This window comes from Choloepus didactylus, chromosome 2 (assembly GCF_015220235.1).
Source record: "Choloepus didactylus isolate mChoDid1 chromosome 2, mChoDid1.pri, whole genome shotgun sequence".
NCBI lineage: Eukaryota > Metazoa > Chordata > Mammalia > Pilosa > Megalonychidae > Choloepus > Choloepus didactylus.
In genome coordinates, this window is record NC_051308.1 from 38801920 (window position 1) to 38814815 (window position 12896).

The 12896-nt window shown below is 36.8% G+C and overlaps 1 long non-coding RNA gene across 2 annotated transcripts in view; it reads right to left on the reverse strand.

Moving 5' to 3' along the window:
- LOC119524750 overlaps positions 1-12896 on the reverse strand; it is an 88716-nt gene extending 75820 nt beyond the window's left edge. Inside the window, exon 1 of one of the 2 annotated variants that reach the window (XR_005214872.1) lies at positions 12809-12896. This is a non-coding gene — a long non-coding RNA (uncharacterized LOC119524750). Of the gene's footprint in view, positions 1-4846; positions 4869-12808 lie in introns of those variants that run through there. The other variant, XR_005214873.1, reaches the window with a different exon arrangement.

Below are 12896 nucleotides of genomic sequence, written 5' to 3' on the forward strand. Positions count from 1 at the left end.
TTGAGTCTGAAGACTGATCAGCAAAAACACGTGAAGAAACTGCCAAAGCCAGGGAAAGAACCAGTAGAAAAAACAGGCAGAACAATCCCCAGAGCTCACAGAAAGCTGGAAATAGTTAGCGCTCCGACCAGCCAGAACAGAAAGTCTTGTAATAAATAAAGTATTGGATAGAGTCCTCAAAGAGTATTGCCTCAGAAGTGAGGCCAAGTTAGCCATAGATTGAAGTCTGTTCTGGACCCATCTAAGAAAGCTTAAAAGCCAAACTACAAAAGGATCAACTTCCAAGTAAGTTAACTACATCCCAGTACAAAGCTCAAAAATATCTAAGGGAATACAAAAATATAATAAAATCCAGCACCCATAATGTCAAATTCACAATGTGTGGCATCCAGTAAAACTTTAGGAAGCATGTCTGCATGGAAATAAAGTTCATACTGAGGAACAAAATCAATCGATAGAAACAGATACAGAAAGGACACAGATAATAAGTTTGCTAGTCAAAGACATCAAAATGGTTATTATAAATAGACTCCACATGGTCAACTTGGCAGAAGAAAGCAGGAACATGAGAAGAAAAATTATGGACGAAGTAAATTAAAAAAAGACTCAAACTGAATTTCTAGAAATGAAAAATACAGTGTCTGAGATGAAGAAAATTCAGTAGATGGGATTAACAGCAGATAAAACACTGCAAAAGAAATTGCAGATGAAATTGAAAGCATAGCAATAGAAACTATCCAAAATGAACCACTGAGAGGAAAGGCTAAACAACAACAAAAAATGAACAAAATATCAGTGAACTGTAGGAAAACATAAAGCAACCTAAAATATGTATAATTAGAGTTCCAGAAGGAAGAGAAAGAAAGAAGAAAAGAAAAAATATTTGAAAAAGTAATGACCAAAATTTTCCCAAGTTTAATGAAAATTAAACACATAGACCCAAGAAGTTCAGAAAAACCCAATCAGAACAAAAATGAAGATAATTACTACAAAGCATGTCATTATTAAATTGTTTAAATGAGTAATAACAAGAAAATGTTAAGAGCAGAGAAAAGGGATACATTACATGCAGAGGAAACAAAGATAAGAATTACAACAGACTTCTTGTCAAAACAATACAAGCCAGGAGACAGTGGAGCAGAAGACAGCAGCACAACATCATTAAAGAACTGGTTGGGTAGTGGGAAGGAGGATTAGCAATCAAAAATTCCTTATACAGCAAAAATTTTCTTTCAAAAATGAACCTGAAATACACACTTCTCAGGCATACAAAATCTAAAATAATCAATCCTTGCATACCTGCACTATAAGAAATGTGAAAGGAAGTCCTTCAGACAGAAAGAAAAGGATACCAGCCCGAAACTCACATCTATATAAAGGAATGAAGAGCACCAGAAATGCAAAATATGTGTTAAAATGTAAAAGACTATTTTTCTCATATTTTTAGAAATTCTTTTTTTTAAATTGACTGTTTAAAGCAGACGTCATATTTTAAAATGTGTTGTTGGGTTTATAACATATGTAGAAATAAAATGTATGACAATAATAATACCAAGTTTGGGAAAGAAGAAATGCAAGTATACTCTTTTATAATTCTTATACTTTGTTTAAAATGATACAGTATTACATGAAGGTGTAGTGTAATAGTTTAAATAAATATTTTTACAAACCATAAAGCAGCCACTAAACATATAAAACAAAGAGGTATTACTAATGAGCTAATCAAGGAGATAAAGTGGAATCATTAAAATATGCAATGGATCTAAAATAAGGCAGAAAAAGAAGATGGGGGAAGGAGGTGGGACAAATAGAAAACAAATAGCATTCATATAAAAAAATCATGTTAAATGTAAATGCTTTAAATATACCAAAGAAAAGAGAGAGATTGCCAGATTGGAAAAGAAAGAAACAAGCACAAAACAAATACCAATTACTTTCTGTCTACAAGAAACATAATTTAAATATAAAACACAGGTTTAAAGGAAAAGGATGGAAAAAGATACATCAATCTAGTACTAATCAAAGAAAATGGGAGTGCTTGCAGCAATATCAAAGATTTCAGAATAAGGACTATTATAAAAGACTTAGAAGATCAATTCATAATGATAAAACTGTGCATTCAAGAAGACATAACAACCTAAATGTTTATGCAGATAATAGCAGAGATTCAACATATCTAAAGCAAAATCTCAGAGAAGTGAAAAAGAAAACGGATAAATCCACAAATATCATTAGGTATTTCGCATCTTTCTCTCAATAAGTGATAGAACAAGTAGACTGAAAATCAAAAAGGATATGGAAGACTTGAGCCCCACTTTCAAACAATTTTACCTAATTAACATCTAGAGAACACTCTACCAACAGCAGCAAAATATACTTTCTTTCCAAGTGCAAACGTAACATTTCCCAGAACAGAATTTGTTCTCTGACAACAATAGAGTTAAATTAGAAATCAGTAACAGAAACAGTGCTGCAAAATCCCCCAATATTTGGAAACTTAACAACATACTTCCAAGGAGGAATTAATGGAAAATTAGAAAATATTTTCAATGGAATGAAAATTAAAACACAGCATATCAAAACTTTTGAGATAGCTAAAACATCACTGAAAGGTTAATTTATAACTTTAATGCTTATATTAGAATAGAAGAAAGGTCTCAAATCAACAATTCTAGCTTCTCTCTTAAAGAATAAGGGAAAGACTAGCAAACAGAAAATAAGAAAAAAGGAAATAATAAAGAGCAGAAATCATTGAATTATAAAACTGAAAAAATAATAGGAAAGTCAATGAAATAAAAAAAAGTCATTCTTTGAGAAGAGCAATAAATTTGATAAATACCTAGAAAGAAAGCAAGAAAATATAAACTACCAATATCAGGAATGGGAGAGAGAATACCAACCACTACAGACCCTGCAGATGTTAAGAGGTTAATATGGGAGTGTTCACTAGCAAATTTGTACAAACAAGGCAAAATTTTTAGGATGTTAATTTTCCCTGAATTTATGACTAGATACAACATAACCACAATGAAAGTGCCAGCAGACTATTTTATACAAATTGACAAGTTGATTCTAAAATTTATATGGAAATTCAAAATAATTATTCTAAGTACAATGAAGTTAGTCACAAAAAAGTATGTACTATATGATTCTATTTATATAAAATTTTAGGAAATGCCAACTATTCTGTCTTGACAGAAAGCAGATCAATGTTTGCCTGGCTATGGGGATAGGGGAAGGGAGAAATGAATTTAAAAGGGGCATGAGAAAGTTTGGCATGAAAGATATGTTCATTATCTTAATTATAGTGATGGCTTCATAGGAGTATTAGTTTATGTCAAAAGCCATCAAATTATACCCTCAAATATCTGCAGTTTATTGTACACCAATTATACTTAGGTAAAGATGCAAACAATGTTATTAATACACTAACTAAGAATTAAAAGGGGCCTACTATGCATTAGATCAGCAGTTCTAAAACTTTCTCATCTTAGCACCTACTCTGGTTATACTCTAAAACTTAGTGAATACTCTGAAGAGCTTTTGTTGAGTTTTATCTATCAATATTTACCATACTAGAAATTAAAACTGAGAATTAAAAAAATATATTTGTTAATTCATTTAGAAACAACAATAATAAACCCAGTATATACTAATATATAGTATTGTTTGAAAGCTCTATACCTCAGTTCCTCTGTATAAAAAAGAGGATAACAGTATCTACCTCATAGAGTTGTGATAAGGATTAAGATTTAGCACAGTGTCTTGGATACGGGAAGTCTCAATACATGGTGGTAATCAATGCATAATCCCATACTATGAATAATTATGAAATTTATATTTTACTGCTATGTATAATTAAAAATGATGCTAGTGACTGATATCTGCCTATTTTGTGTGTGGCTAAAATAAAGACAGAATGTAGCATTGAGATCCTTAGCATATATATATATGCTAAGGATCTCAATTCTACAGTCTTTATATAATTGAGATCCTTACACACATATACACACACACACAGACACACACACATATATACACTTAGCATCAGTCTTTAATATAGATGAAACATAATGAATAGCCCTCAAACAAAATTTGTCACATATTAGAACACAGATACAATTTTTTAAAGGCATTATGAAATCAAGTGGAAATTAACAGATTCTTCAATAGGAAAAAATGGCTTGCAAAGCAGGAAAAAAAGTCAACATGAAAACTCACCTCACACCACATAATTAAAATAAGTTCTGAATGTTAAAAAAAAAGAAAGAAAGAAAAAGGAACGTAAAACACAAACAAAAATTCTGTGGGGAAGGGAATTCTAAATTTAAAAGCTGTGGGGAAAAAATTACAAAGAAAAACAATTGAAATTTTACAAAATAAACAACCTTCTGTAAGTAAAACCTATAACATAAACATGTAACCATATGGTAAAAGTATTTCTGCAACTAAATATGTAGCATATATATCCTCAATATAAAATAAACTTACATAAATAATATTTAAAACTAAGAACCTAATATATAAATGAACAAAAACATGAATACATAATTTACAAACAGAAAAAAGTGTTCAGCCTCACTGTCAAATATGTGTGTATACAAATTTCAAAGAAAGATAGGCAATTTTCCTCATCCAAACAGGATTTTTTTTTAATGTTAGTAGTATTTTCTAGGGCAATAACAAAGACTGCAGAAGCACATTACTAATGTCAGAAACAATCTAAATCAACTTGAAGAGAAAGAAAGTCAAGAGGCAGGAAGGAAGGAAAGAAGAAAGAGGAAAACTAATTTGTTGGCTCATGTAAATGAAAAATAGCAGAGCAGAGCTAACAGGATTTACTCACAGGTGGATCCCAGTTGTCCCACAGGGTAGACAGGGTTTGGCCCTTCCCCTCCATCCCTCAGCTCTCCTTTGCACTGTGGTGGGTTCATTCTTAGGCAGGTTGTCTCCATGCAGTAGGAAACCCTAGTGGCTCCAGCATACCTGTTCCTCTTCATAGCACACAATTTTGGAGAAAAAAAGAGAAACCCTCTCTCTCTGGTGTCCTTATTATACCTCCTAAGAGAGCCTCTGATGGGCCAGCCTAGGCTACATGATGACCTGGATAAATCACCACTTTGTTGCTGTTGTAGCTGCTGCAGCTGCTGCTATTCCTATTTTGGGGGTGGGGGTGGGGGGCGGGGGAGACCTCTACCTGGCTGGCCTGGGTGGTAGGGAGATGGCAACATGCAGGTGGCTATTCCAATTGAATCACAAGGTGTGAGGAAGAGCAAGTTCTCAAAAGGAAGGGATACTGGAAAATCAACTTCGAACAAACTCTCCCCTACAATACAAGGATAAATTGTTACAAATATCTGAAAAGCAATTTCAAAATATGTATCAATATCTTTAAAGTGGGCTTAAATCTCCTTGAAGGCAAGGATTATATGTTTTTATTAGAGAAGTTGTGGGTTTACAGAATAATCATGCATAAAACACAGGGTTCCCCGATAACACCCTATTATTAACAACTTGCATTGTTGTGGTATATTTTTACAATTGATGAAAGCACATTTTAAAAATTGTACTATTAACTATAGTCCAAAGTTTAATTCCTGGTTCACTGTTTGTGTTGTGCAATCTCATGAATTTTTTTTTAAATGTTAATTCTAGTAAAATATACAACCTAACATTACCCCCTTTAACCACATTCAAATATTGAAGTCAGTTCATGTTTTTTTATCACTAACCCAAGAACATTCACATAAAAGAAGAAAGTAATAAATGATGAGTTAAGGAACAAATGAATTATTCCTCTTCTTGGAATATATCTTAGGGAAACCAGTAAAAACTCTTACAAAGATTTAAACACAAAAATGTTCATTACACCGAAAATAACAAATAATAGGGGATTCATTAAGTAAATTTTAGAATAATGTTAGCTTTCACTAAAAATAGTTTTTACAAATAATTTAACAAACATAGGAAATGCTTACTATATATTTTAAGTGAAAAATTCAGAATTAAAATTTTATAATATGTATATTAATATGAATATACAATATATGTTCATATACTGGAAGAAAATACAGTAAAATATTTCTACCATCATTTCTGCATGTTATGGGTGAGTTTTTATGTATATTTCTGTTTCTTACTTCTGTATTTTCAATTTTCTAAAGCTAGCGTGTGCTATTTTTAAAACCAGAACAAAAAAAAAAATCTCATTAAAAAGCAGTTGACAAAACAGCTGTTCTTCATGCAGTATGATTTGAGGGTCACTGTGCAGAAATCCTTATGAGTTCCAAATACATTTTGCACTCTTGGTCATGCCTTTCCTGAAATTCTACCTTTGACCATCTATTCCCTGGAGACTCCAAGGGCCTCCAAGAAAGTGCAAATACCCAGGGAGTCTTAACAGCTCTCCTTTGTATCAACTGACAAAAGCTTTCAGAGATTCATCAAGAGTTAGCAGAATGTGAGTCTCTCTAGATGGAGACCAGTTTGTGTTCCTGCAAAGAGAAGGATAAACCAGGGTCTTCAAGAGAGATGAACCAGGTGGGTGCTGCCTTCAGAGCAGGGATAAAGAAGTCTGCGGCTCTGGATCCAAGAGGGTGGGGGGAAAACGTTACTCAAGGTTGCACAAAGTGGGTTCTAGATGAAGAGACAGAATTTTAGAGGAACTGAAGCTTCAATGAATACACAATAGAAGAGGTCGAATCTAAAAGTCAAGAAATAAGAACAAAGAGGTTGGAACCTGATAGTTTCTGTGGTGGAGGAAGATGGCACTCCTTAAAGGGGCTGCTCTATGTTAACATAAGAGTGCCCCATAGGCAAACTCAACTGAACACTCCAAGTTCCGGTGGCTGTTGTTTTTATGGTTACTGTGTGTTGTTAGTCTAGAAAAAGGAAAAGTGATGTATTCCCTTAGTATAAGGAAGAAGAAAGAGATGTGGATGTGATTGCTAGTCTTTTGTGTTTCTGCTCTGCCCCTGCACTGATAATTTTTTTCTTTTTTCTTTTACAGTCCATATTGTTCCAGGAAGTAAAGGGTACTTTTATCTGAGAGGCACTGTGAGACATGGAGCACAGGCAGAACTGGTTCCAGGACCCAGGTGACAATTTTTAACTCATTGTTGAGGAGAAGGATACGCTCCTCACCCCCAATGCACCTCCACATCCAGACTACAGTATGCTTCTGGCTGGGAGAGCACACGCCTTCGCACAACTGATTCTCTGTCTGGAACCTCTTCTTTCTCCTCCTCTTCTAGTTAATTCCTACTCAAATTCCAGCTCAGCTCTATCATCCCATTTGTGCCAATTGGGATATATTATGTCCCCCAAAGTGCCATGTCCTTTAACGCAATCTTGTGGGGCAGATGTATTAGTGTTGATTAGGTTGGAATCTTTGGATTGGGTTTTTTTTCCATGGAGATGTGACCCACCCAACTGTGGGTAATACCTTTGATTAAATTATTTCCATGGACGTGTGGCCCTGCCCATTCAGTGTGGGTCTTGATTTAATCATTGGAGTCCTATATAAGAGTTCAGACAGAAGGAGCTCGCTGCGGCAGCCAAGAGAGATATTTTGAAGATGGCTGTTGAAAGTAGACTTTTGCTACTCCAGAGTTTGCCTAGAGAAGCTAAGAGAATACCCCCAGGTGCCTAGAGAGAAACGTCCTAGGAGAAAGCCATTTTGAAACACAACCAGGGAGCAAAGGAAGAAGACACCAGCCATTTGCCTTCCAAGACAACAGAGGTGTTCCAGATGCCATTGGCCATTCTTCTGTGAAGGTACCCTATTGTTGACACCGTAGCTTGGACACTTTCATAGCCTTAAGACTGTAACTTTGTAACCAGATAAACCCACTTTATAAAAACCAATCCATTTCTGGCATTTTGCATAATGGCAGCATTAGCAATCTGGAAAACAATTCCAGAGCTTCCTGACCAGGCTATATACATGGGGATGAGCTATGCCATGGATCTCATTTCACCTCATTTGCAATGTACATTTCTCTGGGGTGACTTTATTAATGTCTCTCTCCCTATAGACTATAAGTTCCATTGTATTCCCAATGCCCTGTACAATGCCTAGAATACAGAAAACCTGCAGGAAAAAAAGGGAGGAAAAAAATTTTCAGTGAATGAATGAAGATAGAGGAAAATTACAATGCTTGACTGGCAGTCCAGAAAGCAGTTCTTTTGCATAAGTCACCAGGAACAGTGATGGTGGCAATTCACCATCTTCAAGTAGCTGGCAGGCAGCAATTATCAAGGCACTCCAAGTGAATGAAGCCAGTCAGACATTAGAGCATCCTAGACTCCATAACAAAATCACCAAGTTACAGAGAGTGCAACCATATAGCCCTCCATACTCCCCACCTCATATGCATTAACCATATTCCCAACTCACGACCTCATTTGCCAAAGTCTTTTCCTTTCATCTAAATGAATCTTCCCTATAGCATGACATGGAAATTCAGACTTATCGCTGAGTGGATTCTGCTGCATCTCATCATCTTCCCTCTTCATCTCCTCTCTTTCACCCAGTTTCACTGTGTTTTTTCTGTCCTTACACAAAACCCTCAGTTCTAGGGCATCTCAGTCTGTCAAACCAAGGAATAAGATTTCTCAGAATCTTTGCACTGTGTGGGTGGGAGGTTCTAAAGGTCTTGTCCCAGAATTCCCATAGAGCAGCCACAGGTACTGGCCAATCAGCTCCACATCTGACTTTTCCCACTAGAACCAAGTCCCTCACACACACACATTTGCATGGGGTTCTATAGAGGCCTGTTTCTAAAATCTTATCTTCTTGTTTTTTGGTCCTTGAAATAAATCTCACAGAACTGACTCATAAAAAAGGGAAAAGAAGAAAGTGAAGGAGAAAGAGAAAGAAAAGATGAAGAAAGAGGAGAAAGTAGCTAAATAGACTAAACAGTTTTTTGCCTTGGTTAATCTCTAAATCACTAATGGCAAGAAATGATGATTGTGATGATAATGATAACAAATAGGAAGGCAGGAAATGGGGATATTGATGACATCAGGTATCAATCTGCAAACTGCACCTCATCACAGGTGCTGCAGGTGAAGCCTTAGTCAAACACTGAGTAAATGGAGTTATCATCATAAACCTGGAATGAAAGTCCTGAAACAGTCCTGCTTGAAAATCCTGCTACCAGAACTGCTGCTCAGCCCTTCTAAGCTGGATCCTCATCTTCATGATTCAGGGATGCTATGCCGTCCTGCATCCTTGACAGAAACCTTCCCCTCCCCAAGGATGGCCTCTATATCACTCCCTTCTTTAAAAGCGGAACTTTTAAAGAATCAACTGTAAGATTCAGTTCAACCTAGAATTAATGAACCCAGTCTTGGATACCTTTTAGTCCTTCCACTATAAACAAAAGATTCAGACAGTCTAACTAGCCTAATTAATATGCTTTTTTTTTTTTTTTTTTTTTTTTTTTTGCATAATCTCTGGTGTTTGAAATCCCATGGATAAACGGCAGGCATTGGATGAAAGATGGGAAAACCCACTGAGGCAATAGAATCCATGTCATAACTCAACTCAGGGGCTCCAAATCCACTCCCTTGGAATGCCAAAAGAAGGAACCAACTTTTCAGAATGCGTAATATTGGCTATTTTTTCTTGAAATTTATTTTTTATTAACTTGTACATGAAAGTCAAAAAAAATGCAACCACAAAACATTTAATTCTGTGGATCTATGTTGCACCAATTTTAGATACTCTGCTTAATGTGCCAGTATCAAAGGAGAAAAATGGCAGTAAGGAGAAAAATGAAAACATATTTTAAAAAAAAGAAAATATCTCTTTGTAAGCAATCTCTTCACTTAGCAGAAGCCACAACTTTATGACTTTTTCAGCAGAGATAGAAGTATATTTTTTTAATTCTCTCATTCCTTTGGGGCGTTAAAGCCACACTGTAAAGCAGTGGGCTGTCAATCATTCATAAAAAGCTTAACAGATGACATAAATGACCAGAATATGATCTATAACCACATTTTTAAACCATAGGCTAATTCTTAATTGTCCAAAATCCTCATAACAAAAAGAGCTTTCTGGAAAAAAAAAAAAAAAAGGGAAGAGTTAACATCTTAGAAAGTAGAGGGAATACTTTGTGCTGGTTTCCAGTCCCCAATCTTGTCCAAGCTGAATGTAGCACACAAATCTGTATTTGTGAGACACCCTCATCTACCAGTTAATCAAAGCCCTGGAAATTCAATGAAACCTGTGTTTAAGGAAATCTGGCATTTCTGTAAAGTTTTGAATGAGGGCTAAATAGAGCAGTTCATCTCATTTTGAAATTAATGATTCTTGCCAACTGGTTTTCCAATGCTGGGTCTTCTGGCTCAGTCAGCATTTAGGAATTCATTTATGAGTTGGGTTAGTTGAAGACTCTGGAATTCAAATTTATATCTGTAACTCACTAGTTTGCTCCTGATAGGTCTCTGAAAAGAGATTGCAATCAATTTATCAAGCCCAGACTTCAGGAAATTTTCATCCCAAAATGTAGTTCTGGTTTGGAGCTTTGTCCGTTTTCTGAATTAGCCCCCACCCCCTTCACTCCACACTAATTGCTGACTGGTGTGGAGGATGCTTAATTCTCTATGGCGCTTTCCACATAGCTCATTCCTCCATTCAAAACAGGCTCAACGGTGCGCTGGAATTCACCTCCTTTAATAGACTTGCCAGTGGTTTATAAAATGGCAGACTATATGTGTGGTTTGTCACATCAGACAGTTTCTGTTCTATCTGTCTGTCTCTTGATGGAAGTAGTGAAAGCTCTGATAATTATTCATCCAATTTGTTTTAAAGATTTATCTGCCTGAAAATGTCTCAGGAAATTAGAATATGGGTTTGGGGTGTGTATGGGGGAGGGTGTAGGGGTGTGCTTCTCTAAGTTTCATAAACCCCCACTTTACTTTTCTTTGCTAGGCAAGGAGCAGGCATTGAGCAGCTTTTCAATGTAACCATAAATTTACCACTTAAAAAAAAAATCTCCTTTGAAGAAGTCATCAAATAAATTATCAAAGCTGGAAATGTGCCTCTAGTTTGTGTTGGCATTGGGTTTAGGGAGTTACTTAATAAACAAAAGTCAGTGAATTCAAATGGTAACAAAGTAATTTCAATGATTAATCAAGTGTTAAAACTAGTTTAACCTCTCTTGTTTTGCAAACTCTATATCACCCTGACTAAACTAATAGAGGAATAAGACACCCATCTGGAAATCTCATCTGAAATATTAGATTGGGAATCTAAAATTCAGCCAAATAGTGTGGCTTGTAGGGATATCCTGTCGGATAATAAATTGCATTAATCTTACTTAAATTTTCTATCTAAATCATGTCCTGAGGCCATATTACTCTGAGGAAACTATGCCTTACTTTAAATCCATTGTGCTACTGAACACGATATTAAAAGAAGTGGGGGGAGGGGATAATTTTTTTTTTCTTCCTTCTGACTGGTTTTTCCAAAATTAAAAAATCCATATGAAACTCCTCTGGAGGAGCCAGTGCCAGCCCCAGCCAGCACTTGCAGTTTCTAGTTGCTGAGAATGTCGGTCACAAAGAAATTTTCTCTAATTTATCTATTGTTTTCCCGTCTGTGAACTCTGAGTCATGGTGGCTTATGACAAGCTTTTTTTTTTTTTTTTCCTTAGCCTCTTTTTTTACTTTCACATTCTATGGAACTGCAAACAGTATCTTTTCTGAAGATTCCACAGTGGTGCTTTTATTCCATTCACTTTTTAATAGAAAACATTAAAATCTTAAATGTTTCATCTGTTAAAAAAAAAATGCCCGGATGGGAAAAATATGATTGTGGCTTCCCTAGAGCTACAAGAAGGGATTCTGCTGGCACTGAAGCCCCTCCCTGCTCTGTGCTGCTGTCTGCCACCTACTGATGCTGTAAATATTAAGCGCACTAAGAGGTGTTAGAATAATGTTGATTCAGAGTTAACACAAACCCTTGGATATGCTGAGTGGTCTCTCCTGGTTCAGAGGGTCTGCTCTGCTTGCATTCCTGGGATAGGGGATTCTTGGGGCAGGGTGGCACCATTTCCCCACACTCCGGAAAACAGCTGAGCAGAGGAAAAGACTGAACAGTGATGTCGGAGAGACGCTGTCCACCAGGCCCTCAGTGCTCGGTGGCCCGTCACATCACCCCGGCACCCTGTAAGGCGAGCTTCCTCACCATGTCCTGCAGCTGGGAAAGCAGGCATTGTGAGAGCTCCACACCCCTGCCTCAGGTCAGACAGCTACGTGCAAGGGATGGAGACAGGTCCAGAGCTGAGGCCTCCGGTCTTTTGACAGATCAAACCACAAGTGAGTGGAATGAGGTGGATACACTTTCAGTCCTCTGTGGAATAGATGTCCCAGAGGACCCTCAAACTTGGTCTGCCAAGCCCCGCTCCCCCGTGAGTTGGAGGCAGCACCATTAACTCAACCATCAACACCAGAAACCTCAAGATGATCTCACACTCCTTCTTCTCATTGTTCTACATCCTAACAATTCCCCATGCTCAGAAATTTGAATAAAAACTGTTTTCAAAATCCATCATTGCTCTCCATTCTCACTGCCTTCTCATTGCTAGACTTAGTCAATCCTCGTGGCCTTTCATTTTAACAGCCATCATCCTCACCCCACCCTTCCCCACAGGTCCACCAGAGCAAGTCGTTCTAAAACCTGATCCCCATCCACCCACCCCAAAGCAAACTCAGTGACCCGGCACTTGTAACTTAGTGGCCTCACCAAGCATCAGGCAATTTCACGTCTCAGGGCTTCTTCTCAAACTACCCCTCCTACCTGTAGGAACCATCCCACTCCTCTCCATCCCCACATCACACACACGCTTCTTTGTTTAGGTGAATCCTATGCCTCGGTGATGTCTCTT